The following is a 6,000-nucleotide window of genomic DNA, read 5'->3' as shown; positions in this document are numbered from 1 at the left end:
TTTGTTGAGATTGTAAATTGACTGATTGTTAGTTGAGATTATTAGATTGTTAGTTGAGATTGTTAGATTGTTAGTTGACTGATTGATAGTTGAGATTATTAGATTGTTAGTTGAGATAGTTAAATTGTTAGTTGAGATGGTTAGATTTTTAGTTGAGATTGTTAGTTGACTAATTGTTAGATTGTTAGTTGAGACTGTTAGTTGACTGATAGTTAGTTGAGATTGTTAGATTGTTAGTTGACTGATTGTTAGTTGAGATTGTTAGATTGTTAGTTGACTGATTGTTAGTTGAGATTGTTAGATTGTTAGGTGAGATTGTTAGTTGACTTATTGTTAGATTGTTAGTTGAGATTGTTAGTTGACTAACTGTTAGATTGTTAGTTGTGATTGTTAGATTGTTAGTTGAGATTGTTAGATTGTTAGTTGACTGATTGTTAGTTGAGATTGTTAGATTGTTAGGTGAGATTGTTAGTTGACTAATTGTTAGATTGTTAGTTGACTAATTGTTAGATTGTTTGTTGAGATTGTAAATTGACTGATTGTTAGTTGAGATTATTAGATTGTTAGTTGAGATTGTTAGATTGTTAGTTGACTGATTGATAGTTGAGATTATTAGATTGTTAGTTGAGATTGTTAGATTGTTAGTTGACTGATTGATAGTTGAGATTATTAGATTGTTAGTTGAGATGGTTAGATTTTTAGTTGAGATTGTTAGTTGACTAATTGTTAGATTGTTAGTTGAGACTGTTAGTTGACTGATAGTTAGTTGAGATTGTTAGATTGTTAGTTGACTGATTGTTAGTTGAGATTGTTAGATTGTTAGTTGACTGATTGTTAGTTGAGATTGTTAGATTGTTAGGTGAGATTGTTAGTTGACTAATTGTTAGATTGTTAGTTGAGATTGTTAGTTGACTGATAGTTAGTTGAGATTGTTAGATTGTTAGTTGACTGATTGTTAGTTGAGATTGTTAGATTGTTAGGTGAGGTTGTTAGTTGACTAATTGTTAGATTGTTAGTTGAGATTGTTAGTTGACTGATAGTTAGTTGAGATTGTTAGATTGTTAGTTGACTGATTGTTAGTTGAGATTGTTAGATTGTTAGTTGACTGATTGTTAGTTGAGATTGTTAGATTGTTAGGTGAGATTGTTAGTTGACTAATTGTTAGATTGTTAGTTGAGATTGTTAGTTGACTAACTGTTAGATTGTTAGTTGTGATTGTTAGATTGTTAGTTGTGATTGTTAGTTGAGATTGTTATTTGAGGTTGTTAGATTGTTAGTTGAGATTGTTAGTTGACTAATTGTTAGTTGAGATTGTTAGATTGTTAGTTGACTGATTGATAGTTGAGATTTTTAGATTGTTAGTTGACTGATTGTTAGTTGAGATTGTTAGATTGTTAGTTGACTGATTGTTAGTTGACTAATTGTTAGATTGTTAGTTGAGATTGTTAGATTTTTAATTGAGATTGTTAGATTGTTAGGTGAGATTGTTAGTTGACTAATTGTTAGATTGTTAGTTGAGATTGTTAGTTGACTAACTGTTAGATTGTTAGTTGTGATTGTTAGATTGTTAGATTGTTAGTTGACTGATTGTTAGTTGACTAATTGTTAGATTGTTAGTTGAGATTGTTAGATTGTTAGTTGACTAATTGTTAGATTGTTAGTTGAGATTGTTAGATTGTTAGTTGACTAACTGTTAGATTGTTAGTTGTGATTGTTAGATTGTTAGATTGTTAGTTGACTGATTGTTAGTTGAGATTGTTAGTTGACTAATTGTTAGATTGTTAGTTGAGATTGTTAGTTGACTGATAGTTAGTTGAGATTGTTAGATTGTTAGTTGACTGATTGTTAGTTGAGATTGTTAGATTTTTAATTGAGATTGTTAGATTGTTAGTTGAGATTGTTAGATTGTTAGTTGACTGATTGTTAGTTGAGATTGTTAGATTGTTAGGTGAGATTGTTAGTTGACTAATTGTTAGATTGTTAGTTGACTAATTGTTAGATTGTTTGTTGAGATTGTAAATTGACTGATTGTTAGTTGAGATTATTAGATTGTTAGTTGAGATTGTTAGATTGTTAGTTGACTGATTGATAGTTGAGATTATTAGATTGTTAGTTGAGATAGTTAAATTGTTAGTTGAGATGGTTAGATTTTTAGTTGAGATTGTTAGTTGACTAATTGTTAGATTGTTAGTTGAGACTGTTAGTTGACTGACAGTTAGTTGAGATTGTTAGATTGTTAGTTGACTGATTGTTAGTTGAGATTGTTAGATTGTTAGTTGACTGATTGTTAGTTGAGATTGTTAGATTGTTAGGTGAGATTGTTAGTTGACTTATTGTTAGATTGTTAGTTGAGATTGTTAGTTGACTAACTGTTAGATTGTTAGTTGTGATTGTTAGATTGTTAGTTGTGATTGTTAGTTGAGATTGTTATTTGAGGTTGTTAGATTGTTAGTTGAGATTGTTAGTTGACTAATTGTTAGTTGAGATTGTTAGATTGTTAGTTGACTGATTGATAGTTGAGATTTTTAGATTGTTAGTTGACTGATTGTTAGTTGAGATTGTTAGATTGTTAGGTGAGATTGTTAGTTGACTAATTGTTAGATTGTTAGTTGAGATTGTTAGTTGACTAACTGTTAGATTGTTAGTTGTGATTGTTAGATTGTTAGATTGTTAGTTGACTGATTGTTAGTTGACTAATTGTTAGATTGTTAGTTGAGATTGTTAGATTGTTAGTTGACTAATTGTTAGATTGTTAGTTGACTAATTGTTAGATTGTTAGTTGACTAATTGTTAGATTGTTAGTTGACTAATTGTTAGATTGTTAGTTGACTAACTGTTAGATTGTTAGTTGTGATTGTTAGATTGTTAGATTGTTAGTTGACTGATTGTTAGTTGAGATTGTTAGATTGTTAGTTGACTAATTGTTAGTTGAGATTGTTAGATTGTTAGTTGAGATTGTTAGTTGACTAATTGTTAGTTGAGATTGTTAGTTGACTGATTGTTAGTTGAGATCGTTAACGCCATTGAAGTTGAACTGTTTCAGGTTGGTACAGCATTTCTTACAAATGAAAGAAAATTCTGTTTTATCTTTACAAAAAACCCTTTCACAAGGTGTTCACTTGAAGAAGAAGAAAAAAAAAAGGATAAAGGAGCTTGGACTGGATCGGCCCGATTTACAAATTCAGCAGTAGTCAAATGATTGAGGACAAGCTTACACCCACTTTCTCCAGCTCGTGTTATGGCAAACGGAGTTGGCTAGCTGGATGCGGTGTAAGTAATGCCTTTTATTATTTCCCCTGTATGTTATTTCAAAGTCCTGGCACCAAAGCATTGTAGACAACGATGGGGGTACGAGACTTAAAACATCTTTCTGAAAAATGCAAATGTCATGAAAGTAGCCGCAGCCATATAGACAATGCTATGAGGCTAAAAATAATTGGGAAGCTTAGCATTGCTGAACAGCTAGATGAAGGCTACAGGATTGGCATCAGAAGGCACAGTGAAGAGGTGACAAAAAATGGACACATCCTGTCTAGAATAATAGACTGTGTGAAATTTTGTGGCGCCTTTGAGCTGGCGTTGCTTGGCCATCATGAGAGTGAGAGCACGGATAAGCCCGGGATATTCCGTGGGTTGGTGGATTTTGTTGCTTCCCTTGATGGTGTGTTGAAAGAACACCTTGAGAATGCCACTGTGTTTAAGGGAACTTCACTATTGGACTGTACGTTGTCTGTTGTGAGGGAACACATAATCAAAGAAGCATAGAGCAGCGATTTTCTCTCAATCCAGACAGATGAGATGACGGATAATGCCACACAGTGCCAACTTGTGCTTGTGCTGTGCTGTGCTATACTGATGCCAAAAATAATGCACAGGAAAGATTTTTTTGAGTTTGTCCCTCTGCAGTCAGCTACAGCTGATTCCATTGCTACAGCACTAAAAGAGTGTCTTGCTGCCATCCTTTCTGAGGATCAAAAGAGTAAGCTCATCTTCCAGGCATATGATGGAGCCAGCGTGATGAGGGGTGCCACTGCAGGTACTCAGAGGAAGATACAAGATGTGTACCCAAATGCCCACTACATCCACTGCTATGCACATCAGCTCAGTCTGATAATGCAACAGGCCACTTCTCACATAGCCAAAGTGAGAATTTTTTTTTTCTTACCTTGGTGGATTTGCCAGCTTTTTCCAGATCACCCAAGTGCACATGTGTTCTTGATAAAGTAGTGGCCCATAGACTACCAACATCTAGCAACGTCAGATGGAACTTTCACAGCCGTGCCATCAATACCATGTTTGAGCACAGAGAGGACCTCATCTGCTGTTTTGTATGCATGCCAGACTCGGGTAACTTTGACCCCATTACTGTCAGAGAGGCAGGAGCCTTCGCCATGCTGCTGGAGGATCAGGATTTTAAGTTCTTTCTGCAACTTTCCCACCACATCATGCTGCATGTGGACCTCCTCTATGCCAAAATCCAGAAGAAGGACATACAGGTGCATCTCAATAAATTAGAATGTCGTGGAAAAGTTCATTTATTTCAGTAATTCAACTCAAATTGTGAAACTCGTGTAATAAATAAATTCAATGCACACAGACTGAAGTAGTTTAAGTCTTTGGTTCTTTTAATTGTGATGATTTTGGCTCACATTTAACAAAAACCCACCAATTCACTATCTCAACAAATTAGAATATGGTGACATGCCAATCTGCTAATCAACTCAATACACCTGCAAAGGTTTCCTGAGCCTTCAAAATGGTCTCTCAGTTTGGTTCACTAGGCTACACAATCATGGGGAAGACTGCTGATCTGACAGTTGTCCAGAAGACAATCATTGACACGCTTCACAAGGAGGGTAAGCCACAAACATTCATTGCCAAAGAAGCTGGCTGTTCACAGAGTGCTGTATCCAAGCATGTTAACAGAAAGTTGAGTGGAAGGAAAAAATGTGGAAGAAAAAGATGCACAACCAACCAAGAGAACCGCAGCCTTATGATTGTCAAGCAAAATCGATTCAAGAATTTGGGTGAACTTCACAAGGAATGGACTGAGGCTGGGGTCAAGGCATCAAGAGCCACCACACACAGACATGTCAAGGAATTTGGCTACAGTTGTCGTATTCCTCTTGTTAAGCCACTCCTGAACCACAGACAACGTCAGAGGCGTCTTACCTGGGCTAAGGAGAAGAAGAACTGGACTGTTGCCCAGTGGTCCAAAGTCCTCTTTTCAGATGAGAGCAAGTTTTGTATTTCATTTGGAAACCAAGGTCCTAGAGTCTGGAGGAAGGGTGGAGAAGCTCATAGCCCAAGTTGCTTGAAGTCCAGTGTTAAGTTTCCACAGTCTGTGATGATTTGGGGTGCAATGTCATCTGCTGGTGTAGGTCCATTGTGTTTTTTGAAAACCAAAGTCACTGCACCCGTTTACCAAGAAATTTTGGAGCACTTCATGCTTCCTTCTGCTGACCAGCTTTTTAAAGATGCTGATTTCATTTTCCAGCAGGATTTGGCACCTGCCCACACTGCCAAAAGCACCAAAAGTTGGTTAAATGACCATGGTGTTGGTGTGCTTGACTGGCCAGCAAACTCACCAGACCTGAACCCCATAGAGAATCTATGGAATATTGTCAAGAGGAAAATGAGAAACAAGAGACCAAAAAATGCAGATGAGCTGAAGGCCACTGTCAAAGAAACCTGGGCTTCCATACCACCTCAGCAGTGCCACAAACTGATCACCTCCATGCCACGCCAAATTGAGGCAGTAATTAAAGCAAAAGGAGCCCCTACCAAGTATTGAGTACATATACAGTAAATGAACATACTTTCCAGAAGGCCAACAATTCACTAAAAATGTTTTTTTTATTGATCTTATGATGTATTCTAATTTTTTGAGATAGTGAATTGGTGGGTTTTTGTTAAATGTGAGCCAAAATCATCACAATTAAAAGAACCAAAGACTTAAACTACTTCAGTCTGTGTGCATTGAATTTATTTAATACACGA

The sequence above is a fragment of the Myxocyprinus asiaticus genome, chromosome 44 (genome assembly GCF_019703515.2).
Source record: "Myxocyprinus asiaticus isolate MX2 ecotype Aquarium Trade chromosome 44, UBuf_Myxa_2, whole genome shotgun sequence".
NCBI classification, from domain to species: Eukaryota; Metazoa; Chordata; class Actinopteri; order Cypriniformes; family Catostomidae; genus Myxocyprinus; species Myxocyprinus asiaticus.
This window is presented reverse-complemented; position numbering follows the sequence as displayed.